This window comes from Patagioenas fasciata, chromosome 7 (genome assembly GCF_037038585.1).
Source record: "Patagioenas fasciata isolate bPatFas1 chromosome 7, bPatFas1.hap1, whole genome shotgun sequence".
In the NCBI taxonomy this organism is placed as follows: domain Eukaryota; kingdom Metazoa; phylum Chordata; class Aves; order Columbiformes; family Columbidae; genus Patagioenas; species Patagioenas fasciata.
In genome coordinates this window covers 8,165,010-8,186,720 of record NC_092526.1, presented here as the reverse complement: position 1 = coordinate 8,186,720, position 21,711 = coordinate 8,165,010, and the positions used below count along the sequence as shown (strand labels likewise).

Sequence of the window (21,711 nt, the reverse complement as noted above, 5' to 3'; positions counted from 1 at the left end):
TAATATATTCAAAACGTCATCTAACGTGTTCAAGTAGAGATGCAGAAACTGAGTTACCAATGACAGTTTTACCATATAACACACCAGTCTAACACTTAACACTGAAAATGAAATCCAGAGCACATCAGACATATTAGTGGAGCAATGACAGCATTTCTGTGTGTATTTATTAAGCCATTTGAATTCACGTAGAGTCAAATCACCACCTCAGTGGTTGCCTAGGGATGAAACAGAGAAGACTGAATAGCAATGGGCACAAGATCCACCTGAGTTACTCAAGTTGTTCTACTGAGCTTGATAAAAAAAAATAACATGCACATGGTGACCTGAGCTTGCTTTAGTCCAACATCTTTAAAACCTGCTCTCTGAATGTTATATACAAACATTACCAGATGAAACCCGGGTACTGGCTATCCTTTCAGCTAGTATAGCTCAGAGTTGGGACAGAACTGTTAATTAAAACTTTTCCAGTTGTTCATGATGTGACTGAAAATCTTATTACGAAAAACTGTACTGCCATCACTTTACAAAAAAACAACCAAAAACCACCACACCCAGCTTTCTGTTTAAAACATGAAAGAGAGAAGCAAACACCTTCAAGAAATCCCAGATAAAACAACCCTTGAGGCTTTTAAATGCTTTTCCCCAAAGACATCAGCCAGATCTGGTTTTGTGAATAAGGCCAGTTTCTCAAAGCTCAAATAGCATCAGCTTCAATGGAAGTTCAACTTCAGCAAACAAAACAAGTAATTTTAAAGATACGGGTAAATAAGGATTATGATGTGTTAGCGCTGAGGTATTTCTAAATATCAAATGTATATTAAGAAATACCTAAAATATTAACTGTCTAATGTACAAAGATTTTCAGCAGTTCAAACGTCAACTAGATACTCCGGTAAATCTGCATTTCTTCAGTTTCCACAACAAATAGCGCGTTTTGAAACCAATCTGATGTTTGATTAAAGCTCCTTACCACTTTTCACAGTGGAAAGATTCCAGCATTGTATCTGGGTAATGAACTGTGCTCTGAAATGACGACTTATACGCATCACCACAGCCTGTTACATCACCTTCAGTAGGAAGCAAAATAAAAATCACACACAGTGCTCACATAGCATCACCACAAGTATTACCTCATTTACAGAACCAGGAAAAAGTCAGTTGCAAATCCAGGTATCGATTATTTCAAAATTTAATTCCCCAGCCAAAAGCCATGCCAAGCAAATAAACCCAGTAAAAAGCATTTGTCAATTAAGTAAGTGAGCCTAATCTTGATTTTAAGTTACTTTGATATTAGAGCTCATAAAACTAGAACCACACTTTAAGTACCCGTGTTAATAGAGGAGGAAGAAAAACAGCAATATATAAAACTGGTGATAAATTTTGTAGGTGAATCTCCTACATCATTACATGGCCATGCCTTCAGTTTATACAAGACCAAAGCAGCTGACAGAAAGTACATCGATGGGCATTTTGAATTTTTGCTGCTTAAACCTAAGGTGCATATTTACTTTGAACTCGCGGGATGTGGGTAAAGCTGATATAGGCACCCACTTTAACATACGCCACCAATACTTAGCAATTTTTTAGACTAAGTCAACAGCAGTGATCTCCTTGATTCATTAGCAAAATTGTAACAGTGGCTCTGAACAGCATTTTACAAGAGTGCAAAAAGAACTGAAAGTACTTTTATATACAGAATATATATTATGAATGGCCTAAGCTGCTACACAGGTGTTCAGAGTTTTTCCAACTCAGAGGATCAGTATCTAAGAGAAGTTTGGTTTTGCTTTCCCTTCTGAAAGTCCCCAAAGCAGAAGAGAATTGTTCTCCTTTTTCATCATGCTCCAAGAACAAGCACCTTTTTTTGATACACTAAGATGCTTCCATGTTGACATATTTTTCTTAACAAGATATTGTCTTAATTAATTATGTTTATCATTTGGAGGTTATCTAGAAGATATGTTAAAGATTTTTTTAGTGAAGCAGAAAAACCCCAGAAGTTTTCAGATTGCATATTATTGCTTACAATAAAATCAGTACCTGCTCATCACTGCACATTCCATAGAAGTTTTCACAGTTGACACTGAAAGCTGTTATCACCTAATTCCACATGGGAGTGAAATACTAGGATTTTAGTCTGCACAAAATAGCCACAAATTCATCCCTTAATGAAACATTGTCAGTGAGAACAAATAAGGAAGACACAGTAAGTCTTGCTCTGCCCATGAAGGTGAGGATTTGCATCAGCAGATCTTCCACTGGCCCCGATTACAGAGTTCTCACTTGGGATCAACACAACGTCCCTGCGCGTTAAATTATTATACAGCTACTTGTGAAATTCAAAATTATTTCAGTCAGCATACGTGAGGGGTGCACTCCTCCTGTCTGAACTAACTAAACTTTGGTCCAGGCAAATGTTCAGCAAGTCAGTCTGATCAAAGTTAATCCTACAGTGTGAGGCTATCGGTGAGAAATCCACCCCCCCACCAGGCCTCGGGCCTGTAAAATCTCTTTTGCTAGTGCCTTGCTGGCCAGCCAAAAAATCAGACTGGTAGGGATTTACCAGAGAGGAAAGGGAAGAAAAATGCTCTCACTGCCACAAAGCAAAATGCCCCTCTGAACCTTCAGACTTTTAGTTTATTGATCTCCTTTTTGGTAGAGGCCTCCAGCTGCCATCACACACTGGCTAGAGTTTTTCGGTTTTAGGTTATAAATCTGCTCAGAGGATTTTTCAAGGAGTTCACTGACCAACCATCAAAGGCCACAGTGGAGGACAGGGCCACACGTTCAACTACTCAACTGTACCTCCTGCACCCATCCTCTCTACGCTTACATTTTATTTCCTCCACATTTTCTTTCTCTAGCTCTCCAAAGCACACTGCTTTGTCACCAGTATTTCTACACTATTGAAGCCAACAGATTTTCACCAATTCTAATTCACGTTTTGGTGATGTCCTCCTAAGCAAACTTGGTTCAACCATGAAGTAAAAAATTACAGTTAAAGCCATTTAGTAACATCCGCGTACCATCCCTTGCCATCCCAGAAGAGCAAAAACCTGGGAGTGAGATCCAACTTAAAACCTCTGAAGAAGTTAGAACACAAGAGCTGTCTGGAAATGCGGTAACAGCCACTGGATCTATAACCACAGAGAGCAGACAGAGCCTCTTCTGTTATTTTACATTGAGAGAATGAGAAAAGGCACCATAAATTTACACAAATTGCTCAAATATGATGATCTGAGTACTCAAATACTTATTTCTGCCTCAGTGATCGGGAAACGTGCAGTTTGAGCTGGCAATACAAGCACATGTTAATGACTCCCAGAACCAGCTCCAAGCGGCATGCCCTGAAGCCTCATTGCAGAGTGAAATGAAGACATCGCCCATGCTAACCTCAAAAAGTCATCTCATACTCAATGCTTGTTTTTACACAACATACTGCTGTAGTAGCTACTGCCATTTTTATGCTCTTCTGTACACACGAGGTACAAAATATTGGTTTTATTTTAAACCAGGGAAAGTTTGAGGGTTTTTCTAACAGGCAGGCATTCTTTTTCCATGTCATTTTAAAAAAGAATTAAACATCTAGATCACAACATCCAACAAGAAGCAATGGTGGAAGTCATGGCCAAGCTTGCTTATTCTTAGAAATAAAGTTGAGCAGCTTCAGGACCTCATCTTTTGAGCGTAGATAGCATTCTAGCATATCAGATGCTGCAGTAATGGGATTTCGTAAATCCGAAATGCATTCATATTGTGTACATAAAGAAATCTCTTGATGTTTTACTTACTTTAATGCTCTTTTTCATCCTATGTACCCACCATGCCCCCCTGCTTTCAACATCTAATAACCAATACATCTGATGAAAATTAATTGTCTTGACAGCTTGCATAAAAACTATAAAGGTCCAAAGGAAAAATGCTGTGGCAGCATTTTCTTTCTCTGTAGGACAGTAGCTATGGAAACTATCTTTAGAGGCCAACTGGCCTTCATCCCAGTACAACACACACACACACAAATCAAACTGCTACTTTCAGTGGGTTAGTCAGTGGCATGAGTCTTAATTGTCAACCTCTACAACATTGCCACATGTCAGCTAGAGCAAAATAGTCATTGATTTTGTTGGGAGCAAAGCTGATATGACATTATACTACTATTACAGACATAGATAATGCAGAGCCTTACAAACTCTGCTCATATTGATAATTATTACTATAATCCGTTACAAAGAAAGTATAAAACACGTCAAACTAAAAGATCAATGTGCAAATTATCCATTTTTAATAGAAAATATTTTGTTAATTATTATGCTAGAAATAATTTAGTCTTATCCTCAGGTAAATACTTGCAGCCAAAGAGGAAATCTCTAGTCTTACTTAACTGTCACATTTCACTAACTGAAGCTCCTACGCTTTTCTAAGGGTTTTATCCCATACAGTTAGCCTGAACAAAAGCTGTGATTTCTAATACAATCTGACCAAAAAAAAAATCATATTTTTTTTATGAATGCTGGGAGACTATGAAAGGTTTTCTCTCAAAAGGTAAGACAAAGATGAGCTAGAGGCTGACAATTGCAAATGCATGCAGCAACTTCCATTACCAAGCCCTGAAAAGTCCCCGTAGAACAGCAATCACAGGTCATTAATGAGGCACTCGAACTTTTGAAGAAATGTGTCTTTCATCCAGAATGGTATTCAAAAGATAGCGAAATATTTCAGTCATTAAGAAAGCTACCTACAAGGAAGAAAGCCAAAGTACGCATATATCTCAAGCACACAGGCATTTCCATCTTTGCATAGGTCGGTATTTCACAACCATATGACTCTGCAACACTGCAGTACTCCAATACTTTTCCTCAGTTTTCCTGGAAAACTTCTGCCCACACAGCAATTCTTATTTAAACGGCTTATGGAGACTACCCAGGCAGGGCAGAACTATGCAGATCAGGTTTATGTTCCATCAAGAGCCAAATTCTCCCCAGTGCCACATGACACTAGCTGGGTGTGGGTCTACTGGGGGCCATGGAAATGCAACATCTTAAAAGATCTAGCTGGAAATGTTGGTACTTTGAAGTGTACTACAAAAAACAAACAGCAGTGCATGAATCCCAGGCTAACGTACCATAAGACAACAGGGCTGGCTGTTGGCCAGTTATCCAGGTAACCACTGAGCATCCACAAATCCGATTATAGTTGCATTCAAAAGAGCCTATGCTTATTGGCAGAAGATAACTACAAAGCAAGGCATGTGCCAAAAATACAGGATACCTACAAAACTTTAAAGTTCAATTTAGCTCACAGATTACAACCACCGTTATTCATGGATGTCTAGATCTCCAACCTGCTGCTTCCACAGAGAAGCTGCATTTCACCCTCTCCTTACCTCAAGGGGATCTGCTTGTAAGAGCTCGTGCACAGGCAGGCTGGATTCACAGCAGCCCTGTGCTGACAGAGCTCCACTTTGCCCGCTGGAGATGCACTTCTCTAAACCAACCACTACGCTGGCCAACTCATTTTAAATTGAAGCCAAGCATGCTATTTTCAGACCACTAAACCCCTAGGGATTATTATAAATATCAAAGCAGGTCAAGACCACATTTGTTGCTGCGTTTTCTCTCGCTCACAACTAACGATCAAACGATGACCCCTGCAGGTCCCTCATTCGGTGGCACAGCCATCCCTTTGGGGTGGGCAGGGAGAGGTGCCACAGCTTCCCACAGCCCCAGGGAAGGCCCACACGGTATAATAGCTACTGGCCATCCCAGTCTGGCGCTTTGTAACCTCAGCCACAACCTTCACCAATCTTGATTTTTCACAGATGAAAGCTTCTTTGTCTTACTAGAGGAAAGACAATCTTTGAGCTGTATTTATTAAAGATCTAGCAATTAATGTCTATTCCTTCTTTTTAATAAATTAGCGCTGTGTCAAGTAGCTTCCTCTATAAAGTAGTCTCTCAGAGATGTGTATTTAGTTGCACCATGTATCAGACAGTCAAAGAAAAAAATCAAAACCTTGAATGTAGTCTTAATCCAAATTGTTTCACTGGTTGACTGCTCATCTCACCATATGGGAAAGGAGCTTTAACATTTCCTACCCAAACCTCACTGATGGGATATTTTGTAATATGACTGTAAAAGAAAAAAAGAGACCTAAGTTTTCTGAAGGCAGAGAGAAATTCAACACTGATTTGAATAGAAAGAGGGTGCAGACACCCAGCTGTAGAGCTGTGATTTCATCCTGTCATGTAGGAGCTCTGCATCTGACATAATGACTGGGGGACTGGAGGGAAGAGGGTCATGTCATGCTTAGATCCCCTCAGTGCCATCAATAAATCCATGCCTGACTGGAACTATGGGTTATATTTCACATCTAACAATAGTTCTCATTAATTTATGTATTACCCTTGCATATACCCAGCAAAAGCTTGTAGCAAAACACACCAGAACTATTATTATTATTACGTGCCTCACACTGAGGTTTGATCCTGCTACTACTAAACAAACCAGGTTATGTTTCAACCAACTTGGATCTGACTCAAAAATCTGTGGAACATGTCACCATCATAAAAGAGAGAAGATTAACAGAATCGAAAGGACAGACAATAGCGCTTATGTGCTAAAAGCCTGACTTCTTTTCCCGTGTTAATCTCATAAGAGACACCCATGACTGAAAACCTTGTCTTACTTACCATCCTTAATACTATCACAGCTATGCTACTACCAAGTGAAGATGTTAAGGAGATCAATCCAGACTATAATAATATTTATCTAAGTATTGCTATAAATATATTTCTTAGAAAAGCCTTTATGTGACAAGGGAGAGATAAACTCACATATTGCTACGTCCCAACCTATCCAGCCTTAACCCTAACACAAAATCCACAATCAGCAAACAAAATGCACAGTAAGTACTCAAGTATGTTTTCATTATTCTATGAAGTGAATCCACCAGAGACCACTGCCATCCTTTCCTTTATGTTAAATACATCCTAAACCAATGAGTTAGAGCATTAGCTTTTATCAAAACTATTTTTAACTAGTTATGAAAAATTTGATCTTTTCTTTGATGCAAGTATCTTGACTCCAGAAAACAAGCCCCAGTAAAATCAGAGATACCACACTTGCTCTCTTCCAGTTTTACAACTTGGTTTCCATCCTCATGCTGTTGCAGATCCCAATATCTTTCTCCATTTGTGATTTCACACTTCCTAACACCTGTATCACAACCCCCAAGACCTGACCACCTGTTCCACTGCAATTTTTTTTTCTTATTCATTTAGTTCTGACACTTTCCTTACACAGCTTTTCAAACCAAATAGAATATCCCTTTGCAGTTAAGTATTTTCTACCTTTAGATTAATTCATGCAAATCTGCAGTTCTCCTCCTGAACACAACTTCACTGTTTTCTTCCAAGAAGAACTAAACCAAAATCCAACAAGGCCATTTTCTTTTCCCCTGCCAAGCTGGTGTTGATCTCCCAGCCCATCCTCTCACCCACCCACATCATCTGCCTTACTCTTCCTTAGGGCTCTTCTGCCCCTGGTTCCTGTTCTTACCACATAGGTCTATTAACATCTTTTCTGGCTTTAAAAAAAAAACAAAACAAAACAAAAACAAAACAGAGTCATCTTCGGTCCTACTTCATTCTCTGGGATCACTGAACACAGTCCAGATTGCCACTCATCTTCACACTTTTTATCCATGTCTTTCCTAGCAAATAAACAGAATGAGCATTCAACCCCCTTGTGCAACTGGACTCCAAGAACCAAGCCTCAGTTCCTCATCAGGGAACCAGGAAGGCCCACAAATCCTGGCTCAAACCATGGAGTCCAGATCTGGAAACTCTGGGATGTTTTGGGATTTCGTGGTGTTCTGATGCAGAGTTTGGCCAGAGGCAGTCCATCCATGCTCACAAGCCCAGAGACACCAGCATTCGTAGGCTCCTGATATCTAAAGGTCTGATATGCATCAGTGCCAGCCATGGACAGTCATAGCAGTTTTGAAGTAACTTTCAGACACCTGATCTTGTGAGAATGTCAGACTCTGAGAAAAAAATAGAGGTCTTGATTTCAAAGGAAATCTGCTCTCTGACCAATGTTTCCTTGCTTTCCCTTGTACTCTGCAGTCTACTTCTCTGATCACTTGCTGATCTTTGTTTCATATGCACATTGTGAGGTTTTGGGACGACATTCTTTCTGATCATATTTTAATCCACTATGTGCATTCCCACTGGTAACTTAATGTGCTGAGGGGTACTTCTTAGCTGAAAACTTGTCTTGCATGAACAATTAAGGTCTTGAGCACACCATTCATAAGGCTGTAGATTCCCTCCCGCTGCTGTGCACCAGGACAACAACCAGAGTACCCCAGGTGTAACGTAGACACAAGGTCCCCAGCAGTCAACCCTCGGGAGCATGCCCAGGACCAGCAGCTGGTGCAACTTATAGGGCCCACTGGGAGATAAAGTAGAGGTGTGGTCCTGGACCCACAAAGGATCACAGCAAATAATCAAGTTCTTCTCTTATTTGTGCTGTGTCAGTCAATAATACTGATGTCCCTCTTGAGTCCTTGGCTAGGCCCGTACTTCAATGCCAATGCAAATGTAAATAGCTTATTTTAATAAGAGTGAGCATTAAAAATCAAACCATAGCAGCATACTGCAATACCGTAATTTCTCATTTTAAGTAACTCTGAAAACGATAACTGGATGTTAATACTAACTTACTTATATACAAGAGACAACCTATAGCAGCAGTAGTACCAGTAGTAAAGTCAGTGTTACATGGGAGAGCACCCTGCAGTGAAAAACAAAGTAAATTTGTCCTACTTATTGAACTACAAATACCCACCTAGGGCTTAGATACCAGAAGCATTCCCAGCAGTCCCCTGTATTACCACATGTGCTATTTACAAGAAAATATATTTTATATGTAGTAAATTGTTTGAAAGTTGGCATGTCAGATTACCATTAACACCAACAGGAATTATTACGACTCAATCCCATCTTCAGTAGCCACCAGGAATCACTTCACTGCAGATGTCAAGAAGGCCAAGACACTCCACATGTTGAGTATGGCTCAGTCGGTAGCTTTGGATTACAACCAAAGTCAACAGAAAGATGCATTTATGGCACTAGGTTTGGTTTACACTTTCTACTTACTGCATTTTACACAGTTATGTTTTTATTAAGGATATAGCTGCAGTCAGTCAGCAGGTTGATCATTTTACAAACTACGAATTGGCTTTTATACCCAAGACTAGAAACACACCATGTAACTCAGACATTGACAGCAGGCATGAAGAAGAGGTACACAGGCACCTCATTCAAAGAAGAAGAAAGGGAAAGGGCAGAAAAGCTCTAAAAAGGCCAACTTCTATTGCCACAGAAATGGCTGTGCTTACAGCAATGAAATCTGGAATCATTCTAAAAGCTTAAAGCATATAGTTCATCTTCCGCAAAAAGAACTGCTGAGGATAAGCAAGTGGTGTACTCGGGCACAAGTAACTTGGTTATCAGCAAGTATACAATGGGATGAAGATTTTAGTTTCCTGTAGTGGCTTAGACCAACAGCACGGGCAAACTCTTGGCACAGAGAAGAACTGAAAAGTCTAAAGGATTCAAGTGAACATAATGAGAGAGCAGCTGTATTGTCTATTTAGAACAACACAGGGCACCAGGAGCCAAGAGTCTATTTAAATGGGCTTATACACAATGCAAGGGAAGTTATTAAAAGACTGAACAAAGATGCACAGGGAAAGCAACAGGTAAATGTTTGGCTCAGATACTCAGAACGACATGGAATTAAGAGAAATCCTAAGAAGAGAGATATGGAAAAGACGACGGATTCTTTTTGTTCCTTCACAGCATACAGCAGTGCTGAAAACTTTATTTCTGTGATATTTCAAACCTTTTTCCATGTCTTGGTTTTTCCTTCCTGATCACACTTGCATTTTGATTATTCTGAGGACTATTTTATGTTTCAGGTGTGAACAGTCAGTGCGCACACCACAGCAGAAGAGGTACTTGACTCTCCTCTATGAGCCATTAATTGCTGTATTTTTAAGATTTTTCTCCTTTTGAAAAAAACCTTCCCATTTTCATTTCAAGGGATAAGTACAAAAGAAAAATAAATTCTCAAAGACCTAGAGAACTCCAGGGTCTGTGACTTTTAGAAGAATTTTGCATATACGAGTCTTACTGGCAGAACACCCAGTCTTCCTCTTCATGTTTAAATCATTTGAATATATTTTCAAACAAAAAAAATAATGAAATTGTCTGACTTTTTTATTCCATCCACATCAGCTTGGTTCTGTTTCCATCACCTAATATCCTAATACTACCAATTCTTTGCTCCTTCCAAGGAGCTTCCATTACACAATGTAAATGAGATCTAAATATGAAGAGTTACAAACAATAAACAGCATTTTGCTCTAGTAATCCCTCCAGACCTTCTTCAGAAATGGAAGCATAACTGCAAAACCTACCAGGCTTCCGGTTGATGTTTTTACATGAATGCTATTAAAATTGCCATTTGCATCATCTGACTTCTGAGCAATGGCAATTCTGCATCAGTGCTCTGACAAGCTCAGCTTCACCACGGGGCAGCTTCTGGTGCAAAGATCAGCCTCACACCTCCAGAGAACCATAAGCCAAAAGCAGAAACACAATTCCCGCTGCTTAAATACCAGCCTCAAGCCAGCTCCATCTCACTATTCAGCTACATTTTAAATGAGTAACCAAACTAATGGCAGCCACCTACCGTAACTCCCAAGAATAGGAGCAGAGCAAAAGGGGATTGGAGTGTTTTGGCTTCTTTTTGTACGGCACCTCTTTGCAAACTTTAATCCTGCGAACTACTACACTCATGCTTAATTTTACAGGCAGAGTAGCCTATTTCAATGGTGTAACTCTAAGGTTAAGCAGGTGTTTAACTGGTTGCAAAATGAGGGTCTTAAATGGAAAATTAATCAGTGTTAGAAGTGGATTTATGCATAACACCTGGCTGCTGCTGCTGTGTAGGGATTTATCTGGCGGAGTCAAGCAGAGGTGCAGCAGTGATGCTCTACAACAGTTGTAACTAACCTTACAGAGCACAGAAGTGAAGTTAACCATTAAATAATTATCACAGAAAGGGAGGTTCTTTACTTAAAAGGGAAGGTCACACCAAATACCTACGAAGCATACATCTATACCTCACTCCAGCAAGAAAAAATTGTTAGGTGCTACAGGCAGTTAACAGCAACGATGCAGGTGAGAAAAAACTGGTCAGAATAACCTTCCTAGGAAACTCTCTAACACCACTAAGGTACAAAGAGACCAGATTGAAAAAGTCAAAAAATACAACATATAATGGGATATAATAGCTAAAGGATATAATGTTCCTGTCTGCAATGTCCAGTGAAAGAGGAACTACACGAGAGATAACTGAAAACATTCTCAAGTTCTGGGTTCTTTTTCATTTTTCCATCAGAGCTCAGCACTGGACTTCCAATTCATCCTGAATGATCAGCGCACCGCTGCGCTGGGGGGGTGACACCATATGGCTCCCTTTAACCGCGTAAATTGTACGCTGTGACATGAATGGAACTGCTCCATGTACACAGTCAATCACCAGGCTCCAGGATTTGGTGGAACGGAGATTAGAGCCGCTCTGGGAATGAGCGGGGGCTTCAGAGAAGGGCAGCACAGAGTCTGGCTCAGACTGCTGTTCTGCACCTCTCAAACCCGCTGGGTCACAATCAGTTCTGGGATCGCCTTAACCTGTGTGACTCCAGATTTTATTAGAGTATTTTTAACACAACAGCAATCTTATAATGTTCTTTTTCATACTGTTCCCCTGCACAGCACAGCGAATTTCAAGTTTTGAAAGAAACATGTCAATCTACAGCAGCAGAGACCTGATGACATTTTTACCCTTGCTACTGGCAAAGCCTCATCTAATGCCAGCAGCACTAATCCCAGTGTTCACCAGCAAAGGGACTAAGGCATGGCAAATCAACTACGGGTACTGGTCTCTTTATCCTAAAAGGGGATACTGTATATTTAGTTGACGTGATCTGTTTCTTCTTTTAACAAGAACTGGAAAAAGATTTTTGGTATTTCAGGCAAAAAAAAGTATGTTTGGTTCATCACCAATGACCACCATCAAAGTTCACAGAAAATAATTCCTTAGCATTCCGATTACTGCCTAGTTGTTCCCCAACCACATTTAAAAAATCTAGCCTGCCCATCCCAGCATTTCAGCACAATTTTTATTGACCTACTAACCTGTAACTCTGGGAAGCCTGGAGCTAAGAATGCAATAATGACTAGCAAATACAAGTCCCCAAACAGAGTGTAATAACCTTAAGTAAACTACTGCCAAGCAAAAGTCCTGCAGATCAAACAGTTCCCACGAAGCCTTATGCTATTAACTAGCAAAAAAGTCCCATGATATCTCCATAGTCGTGCCCAATAACAGAGCACTGCACTCTGTTTACTTACATAGCTTATCTGCAATCCAGTAATGTATACACTCAATCCTCAGATGTAAATCACTTGTCTATTTAATGTTACTTCACTTGCTAAAAACTTTCTACTGATAAAGAAGGGGTTTATCTGGAATATCAATTTTTAAGGGATGTAAAAATTTACAGTAGATGTTTATAAATCATTTCCATTCAGGAGTCAATTTTATATCATTATGTGAGGAAAAAGAATTGTACATACATTAAGTTAGCAACAATGTAATATTTATGTGGCTCTGCTTTTTCCTAAAGGAAAATCCAAGGCCCAATCACACTTACTCTACCTTGTTTCAGTCATTTTCTGGGTAAACCAATCTCAGAAGATAGACAGTAGATCTAACACGCTACTAAAGTCACCAGAATCAACAACTGAAAGCCTGGTCAGACAGCAATGGGTCACTCAGCATTCTGCATTTACTTTACACCCTATTGCTTTGTGTATTTTAACTCGAACTCATTCCAAAAAGATCTCTTTTCTGCCTAATGTACTTCTCCCATTAGTACAATCTCCCCCTGGTGATTTGTACAATGTGGAGGACTCAATTTTTGAACAAACAGTAATGAAAATTAAAAAAATAAATAAAGCTCGTTAGGATGCTCCTGCCAGACTCACAAGAAAACCTGCAGCCTCTGAAGCAACAGGGCTTCAACGCTGACACCACCAGCTTCCCTCCCTGCGCCACAAGACTGAAAACGGAGGAAAAAAGGCGGATTGCACGTTCTCCCCGGCCCAGGAGGGGCAGAACCCCGCGGCAGGGCCGGGCGCGCACAGGCGCGGTGCGGCGCTCCGGGGCGGCCGCCCTGGGGATCGGGGCGGCTCAGCGCGGCCGCGGGGTTCTGAGGCTCATCCGGCCCCAAGGCAGCTCCGCGGGCGCGAAGCGCGGCCGGTCGGCGCCGCAGGGCACTCGGCCTTCCGCACGGCTCTGCGGCGGGCGCGGCCGCCCCGGGCTACGTGGCTGGCGGGGCGGGGAGGAGGCCGGGCCGGCGGCGGGGAGCGGCGGCAGGTGCCTCCCCCCGCCCGCGGGACGCGCCCGTCCCCGCGAAGCTCCGCGCCCCCCGGGCGGGGGAGCGGCGGGCGCCGCCGGGGTCGGCGAGGGGGAGCCGGGGAAGGGGAGGAGACGGCGGCGGCGGGGCGGGCAGGAGGCGCGGCGGGCAGGTGAGGGAGGGGAGGCGCGGGCGGCTCCTTACCTGCTCGGCGGTGGAGCATGCTGCGGCGGGTGGGGGCAGCGCGTCCCGGCGGGCCGGGGAGCCCCCCGCTGCCGCCCCCCGCCTGGGCAGAGCGGCTGCCGCTCCCCGGGCCGGCCGCCCCTCCGCCGCTCGCCTCTTCCGCTTTGTTCCGCCGCGGCGGCTTCTCCTCCCGCTCCCGTCGCAGCCGCGGGACGCGTAACATGTGCCTGGGGAGGGCGGGCGGGCGCCCGGGGTGGCACTTTCGGCGGGGCGGGGAGCACGGCGGCCGGGACCCTCCGCCCCCGGCCCCGCGGAGGAGCGGGGCTGTCAGATCCAGCCCATCTGCCGCGATCGCAATCGGTCGCAACTGAATGGCTCCCGCAAATCTGCGCCGGCAGCAGGGGCTCGCCGCGGCGGGGGGGCGGGCGGGCCGGGCGGGGGCGGCCATTGTGTGCGGCGGCGGGGTCGGGGCCGCCGGGGTCCTCCGGGCTGGGGGCGGCCAGCGGGAGCTGCCCGGGGACGGGGCGGCCAGGGGCGGGCGCCGCGCAGCGTCCTCCCGGCGGTCTCGGGGCAGCTGCCCTCAGGCCGTCCTTGGCCAGTGTGAGCGGGAAAAAGGCCTCGCTGTGCACAGCGCGAAATGAAACACTTACCTCAGGGTGATGCCACCTCGGTTGCTTTCGGAGGCTGCGAGCGATGGCTCTCGGCGCTGCAGAGCCGCCCGGCCGCGGTGACCCGGGGAGCGCTGAGTGGCCGCGGCTCTGCCCGGAGAGGTCACCCCGCAAGGCTGCTGGGGCCCGGCTGTGCAACAGGGGGGTACAAGGCTTCAGGTGGATGGAGAGTCACAGGTGTGCACGGCACGCTTTTAAGACCTCGTGTTTAATGGATAAAGAATCACTGATAGCTTTGTCACCTGGTAGTCAATAAACTGCAAGTGAAACAATTTTCCCAGTTACAGTAGATCACAGTGGTGTTATTTTTCAATGTGATCAGGTCATTTCTAGCTACAATACACTTAAGAGAACCTAAGTGCTGAATGAGCAAGAGCTCAGGCAGCATTTTCTGGTTTAATTAGAGAACATGTGAGATAGTGGTCTTGAAAACAAAGTGAGAAAACCTGAGACGGAACAAACGAGACAGCTGGGTATGCTGGAGTGAAGAGTCTGCAAGCAACACAAGGTACAAAGTAACTCCTCATTATGCTGAGGCAAAAATTAAAGGGTAGAGCTGTATCTGAGTATGAGAAATAAGAAGTACTAGAGAAATAAAGCTTCAAAAGTGAAGGTGGCAGGAGTTTTGCTGGATTTTGAATGTGGAGGTTTCTGAGCAGAGGAGCAATATGGTCTCAAGAATGAATAAATCACTGGAATTAAATATACCACCAGAAATAACACCCCAATTTTACCGAACAGATTGGCTGTAGCTGAAAACCATGTGTTTTCGAGAAGGAACGTCTTCCTGTGGTGATACCAAGTACAGTCAACCTAAATCAAGTATCCAGATTCCTTTATAATTAGTGATTAAAACTGCAAAAGCTAAATGGTTTTTGATGCTTTGGTAACTTAAGGGTGGTTACACTGGATCTGTCCAAAAGGTCTGTGTAGCTCAGGATCATTTCTCTAACAAGGACAAACCTCAATGTCCAGAGAAAGGTACAACACTTCGCTGGAGCTCAGGGACATCCTGAGCCCTCTCTGTGTTTAGTACATCTCACTAGATCTCTTCCAGTCTCCAGCTGAACCCAGGTGCGCTTTTAAAATCTACGATACCCTCTTGCAGATGCTCAGAACGTTGCTTACACACTGCATGAAAAATCTCTTCCTTTCATTTTTTTTTCTATATGCCACCTGTTAGTTGCAGCGATACCCTGTATTTCCTGCATTGGAAGAAGCAGCAATTTGCTCCTCTCCATGCTACTCACGTTTTTAGCTGTCATTCCCCTGCCTAAGTTACTGCTTTTTCGGACTCAGGAGTCCCAGTTGTCCCATAAATGAAGCCGTCTCATGCTTTTGATTACCCTTTTCTGCCCTCTTTCCGAACTTTTCCAGTACTGTTGCACCTTTTCTGAAATGGGGGACCAGAACTGCAACTGGTATTCAAGATGCAGTAAAATCACCAATATAATTACAATCCTTTCATAAGTGTGATTCTGCAGATCTTAAAATCCTGTGCTAGCCTAGTCAACAAGTCATTCTATTAGACCACAAATTATTGCATAGAAAGCGTTTATGTGAAGACCACATCTATGCACAGTTCTCCTTTCCCAGATTCCTAGTGAAATCATTGAATGATTTCACCAGACATGTTAAACAGGACTACAGGAATGAGAAAATGTGTTGCCAGTTCTTTAATTATTTTGAGGTCCAGGGTTACATCCACTGAAATCAAAAGCAATGGAATTGATCTCCTACTCTGTAACTAGAAGTGATTTAGAACTTAAAAGAACCGGTATTTATCTACAATTTACAGGTATAATTACAGCTTGAAAGTGTTTTTTATGCATATCGAGCTATACTGTTCCTGACAGCTGAGATACTGTTCTTCTGTATCTCTTCAAGATTAATAGTGTCTCAGTTTCATACACAGCAATAAGTACATGTTCCAAATCATTAATTATTTCTTGTCCCTAGGCTTGCCCAATTTTATCTAGCATAGACATTTATAAGACGATACACTAGTCTTCAAAGAAAATTCAAGTCTTTGCTTGCCATTGCTTTGGAGCGATACTGAAAACACAATGCTCATACTTCAAAACACTAAAGTGAAGTAGGTGATAGCAGTAGCACGATACATTAATGATAGCCATCATTTTAAATATAGAAACTTAACTGACAAATGCAGTAATTGCTCAGTATAGTAATTTTTTCATTTTCTCAGGGACATCAAGCTGTGCAATGGCACCTGATGGGGACACTCACTGAGCACCCTGTGCTGGCAGCAAAATCACTTCATGGGTCAGCCGCTCAAAGAGAAGTTCCGGAGCAAACTGGTCCCAAATAACCATGTTGGTATTTCCCAGTACAGACCAGTAAGGAGTACAGGAAGACTCACAGTCTGGCTGCTGCCTTGTGCCGACATCTGTTCCCATCAGTTCCTTCTGCTGATGGTTATGATCAGCCTGAAAAGGATGCTGTAATGGTTTTCTCTTGACCTCAATGGAAATTTAGAATTTATATCTTGCAAGAGAATTCTGCATGTTTTGAATTGACTGAAGAAGGAGTCAAGTGCTGCCATTTGCCCATTTACACACAGCAGAACAGAAGTGAAGGGAAATCCTGACGTTGCCATCACTGGGAAAAGGACAGCATCTGGCTATTGTTTTTAAGCATTTATAACAGTGTTATTAGAGAAAAGAAGGACTGAGAGTGCTTACAGCTTTGATTCGTGTTTGTGGACGGATCTCCAAGGGCTCTGCAGGAAGACAGGTACTTCCTTTGCATTTGATCTCTCTTCCCGAATTGGGCAGAGTGGAAGACCATAGAAATACAATAAACTTTACAAGAACAACACCGTACGTACTTGTTTCTCTCAGAAGGGCTTAAGAGGCTCTCGACTTGCCGGGTCGAGGACTAAGAATTCGCTGAATGAAAAACAATATTGGATTTACTACGGCATTATCAGGAACTCAACTGGGAAGAACTGAAGAGGTGGCATCAAACTTGCGTCAAACCTCCTCAAGTACTGAGCCGTACAGTCATCTGCCTGTTCTGGCACCATGTGGATGCAGATAGGCTTATCCCTCTGCAACATAAATTACAGCAAACTAAGTATCTTGCAAAAAGCTAGTATCTCCTTACTGCTAAGCATTTGCTGGAGATTAATCTAGGTTCCTGGATTTTGCTTATTTAAGACTCTGCTAGACTCTGCTTAGCTAATCAGGTGGTAATAAAACTAAGAGGTCTGTATTTTGCAAGTTTTTATTCATTTTTTAAAATCTATGGGGAATATCTACATCAGCAAGAGTCTGCAAAATCTGAGCTATGCTGATTTAAGTAGGAAAAAAATATGCTCGGGTCTTTAATATCTGATGAATGCTGCCTTATATTTGAAACCTTGTCCCCAGTGGAACCCATTACAATAATGTTTATGCGGGTTTATGCTATAAATGCACAATATTTTCCCTGCAGCAGATTATGTTGGAATTTACTCCTGATTAAAAAAAATAAAATAACGTGCAAATGCACCATATCCCAGAATATGGGTTGCTATAGAGATAATTGTACCCTTTTATTAAGAAATAAAGCCATGGAAAACATAATTTGTCAACATAAAAAGGGCTCATACAGCAGGCAGAACTGATAGAAAGCGCACGCTGGATCTCCTGCAACGTGTGTAAATGAGGAGCCAGCCCAATCCTACAGAATTAAAGAGAAAGCTGTGAAGTACCTACCCAAGGTCTTTCGTGCTGATTACAGTCAGCACTGGAGCTACACAGGAAAAATCAGGTGAGCGTCCTAGACAAGCATCGCTACAGATCTGATCTCCACTTCTGCAAGAATATGAACGCACCCCAGTGGGGGTGGCGGTGCAGCTGCCCAGGGAGCGCAGCACCTGCAGAGAGGTGCTGGTGTTGCAGGACAAAGCTGTAAGATGACAGTGATGGATCAGTGCAAGCTTAACCTGAAATAACAAGAAGAGGCGATGTCGCAGCAACACTTTGGCTGTACAGGTGTCCTGCTTTCAACTCAAAAAAGGTGTCCTGTAATAGGCCCAGCCAGATGACATGGGTATCTACATTCATGATTTTCTCTATATTAAAAACCATTGCTTCAGCACAGCAACACCAATATACTTTAAAATAAACTGCCTCAAGACACAAGGATGGGGCCCTTCCCTCCTCCTGCCCTTGCCAGTACACATCCCCTGACAGGGGTCATCCTTCACATGGGCTTCTATGCTGTGGAGTGACGAGGGCCAAGGACAAGGGTTGGAGTGGATGCTTCCAAAGACAGGCCTCCCCTTCCACACCTCATCATGCTATGAACCACAGACACAAGGAAATGTTCCCTAGTCATGGAGCACAGCATAAGATTGTCACCGAGCCTGCTTTAAGCCATAAAACCTTTTAAACTTCCAGGCAGTGATGTGGGAACTTCATTTCCCAGAGAGGAGTGAACAGGCTGACAACACCCAGTGCTGTGACGTGAGAAATGCCAACCTTATGATTCACACACTGACCTGGGACACCGTAAAACTCTGGCTTAGGCACAGATCTCTGGTATAAGCTCCATTACTTACAATATTCACAATTTTATTTTTCTCCATGAAAAGGGAATTATGTTATTTCTTGTCTCATCCTCGAAGCTGAGGAGATGAAAACCATTTCTCACTTTGTGTATAGGCTGGAACAATGAGGCCCTGTTCTCACTTGGGGTCCTGAAGTCTTGCTTTAATGCAGTTTAGGAAAAATAAAAGTGGTTGAGCATTACAGAATGAAGCAGAAATGTGCAACTTGATTATTTAACTTTTCTTTCACAAGTGAAACTGATTTACAGGGAAAAGTGCTAACGCGACTTGCATGACTTCACATGCGTTTCATTGGGCCCTTCTACAACGGCCATCAGCACTGCCCTGTTTGTAGACTTTATTAATGAAACGGATTGGTGATGTACCATTCCTTTAAAAATAACAAGTTCATAAATTCTTTATTTCTCTGTCCTTAAACTTACCCCCCCGTCCCAAACCCCATCTCACAGCCTGTCTGTGCGCTACTCATTTCTATGAGACATTTGGACATCCTGTTTTTATAAGAGTCCAAATTCTCATTTGTTGCCTTGATGCAAATCAAGGTTTTTCTCTGTAAACAGGAAACAGAGGCTCCGTGTATAGATATGGTTGTGCAGTCTTAGAGAAGACTTCAGGGCAATGTCACTGTTACTCATAGGAATTATTCTTTGCTCTGTGAATAATTCCAATAAAATAATTGAAATTAGCTGAAGAGTGAAATATGACTCAACATGAATAAGTGTGTCTGTGCCTAGACATTAGTGAAGGATTAAATTCAACACCAAATAATAAAAAGAGACTACAGAGAAGTTTCCATTTGGAAATGTTTGATTATTAAAAAGGACTAGATGTTCTCTGGGCAACACCAACAGATAATTGCGTATTCATTTCTTGTGGATGGTGATGTTGGTCTGTTATTTGGTTTCCTACCTGAAAGCTGGGGCATGGTGTCAGATGAGCGGCTGGTCTGACGTTGCCCCCCGTGCGGTACTTTTGGGTGTGCTCAGCTCTGCGCCGAGCCCAGAGCCGCGACCTGAACCAAATGTGCTTCAGGACACGTGGACAGAAAACTTCATCCACACTCAGCTTCACATAAAATCTGCTCCAAGTATATTTTTTTTCCTAACCCTAAGTAGCCACTGAAGTAATATGTGTATCTGCATACACACAGGAGTTTGTTCTTATGAAAAATCTAAAACAAACAGAGAACCATGCCAAGATTATACATTTCATTTTCCAGCATACAAATGAGGATCTAATTTACTCTGGGCTGTTCATGCATTTTGCTTTTAACAAACATCCATATGTCAAATAGATCTTCCACATACTTCCCTGCTGGAGTTTTTTTCCTTTCAACTTGGTAGGGAACATTTGTGATCCTTATTCTACCAAATATATCTAAAGAATATATTTTGCTCAAGGCCTTCTATTTTTTAATTTAAGAGAAACAAATCAATTCATGGCCCTAGCAGTCTCGCTATTATGACAAGCATACATCTGTGCAAAAATACCCCAATCCCTAATTAATTACAGGATGTTATTATCATTTTTAAATTTAAAAGTGGTTCATTTATTTAGTTTTATAAACATGATCATATGAAGTTACTTTTTAAAGAACACTTTTCCATCTTTTGTCTGCAGTTTTAAAATCTAAGTAGCTTAGCATAGATACAGAGATATTTGCCTGTATAAAATATATTTTATATTCGAATGGTTCCAATTCCTTTATGTAATGACTTGAATAACTGAGGCTTGACACTTCACTCCTGACTCAGGCAGCATCGATGGGCAGTGTTAATGGGAGTCTTCTCCAATTAAAGGAAACAGACTGAGAGCCGTATTATTTAAAATTAATACTTGTTATGAATGTAAAATGCTAAAATCATCACAGGTCATATTCCGCAATATAACACAGCACATCAAATTGAGCTTAATTTTAATTCAGCTTTGCAAATACTCTGAAAAATATGCCAAATCAGACTTAAAATGACTCATTGTTGAAGGAGGTTTGCTTATTGATCAGGAACTTGTGGAACTGATAGATTTTGAACAGCTATAAACTTTTGTAAAATGCCTATTTTAATTTGTTTAAAAAACAGTGATCACTCTTGAATATTGAGATAAATTATATTCGAATGTGCACTTCTTTACTGCAACTTGCAACAAGTGTTCTAACAGCTGTCCAGTCTCTTCCTTTGATTACAAATCTAATATTTATGGTGGACTTACATAGTCCGTAAGGTTCATTTGTAATCTTCAATATATTCCTTCTTACTTTTCAGTGATCTTATTAAAAATATGATTTATAAGGCAAAGACCAAACCATTTGCTTTTCTGTATACTGATTATCCACACTACTCTCATCCAGCTCAGTCATGAAAAAGTATCTTTACCCAGTGTGGTGTGAGATGGGCATTGTGCCGGGGAGTCCGAGGAAGCGAGCCGCTTCCATTCACAGATAATACAATGGCAGTGCCTTTTGTGGCCTGTAACTACATCTGCACTGCTCACTGAACCATCCAAATTTACACTCAGCCAAAGAAAAGAACATTTGGCCAAAAATCAGATACATTTTTAATTGGTATCCTAATGTGCGTATTCAAATACTAATCCTTGAAGCAGTATCTGAAGCAGTGTTGTCAACTCTGTTAGATGACTTGCTAGCCTTATATGTTTTTATGTACATTTTGGATGACTTTTTTCACATGTAAAGCCACAAATCAGAAGCTCCAGCTTTAGAGAGACATGTATGCTCTTAGAATGTTGGTTGGAAACATCGGAGTATCTGTGGTGACTGAATGACTCTTAACT

The 21,711-nt window shown here is 42.1% G+C and overlaps 1 protein-coding gene and 1 long non-coding RNA gene across 5 annotated transcripts in view; one reads left to right on the top strand and one right to left on the bottom strand.

The window, feature by feature from the left end:
• Positions 1 to 21,711, bottom strand: part of NCKAP5 (NCK associated protein 5) — a 374,621-nt gene that overhangs the window by 224,776 nt on the left and 128,134 nt on the right. For 2 of the 3 annotated variants that reach the window (XM_065840878.2, XM_065840881.2), the window contains exon 1: positions 13,699 to 13,757. The exons of the other annotated variant lie outside the window; for it this stretch is intronic. The gene's annotated coding sequence lies outside the window, so the exon portion shown is untranslated. Of the gene's footprint in view, positions 1 to 13,698; positions 13,758 to 21,711 lie in introns of those variants that run through there. 3 annotated transcript variants of the gene reach the window in all.
• LOC139828408 (uncharacterized) lies at positions 14,213 to 17,870 on the top strand. 2 transcript variants are annotated; one of them, XR_011739942.1, is made up of 2 exons: positions 14,213 to 14,522; positions 16,552 to 17,870. It is a non-coding gene; the product is annotated as an uncharacterized lncRNA (long non-coding RNA). The 2 variants fall into 2 exon arrangements; XR_011739943.1 differs by having other exon boundaries at positions 14,213 to 14,853.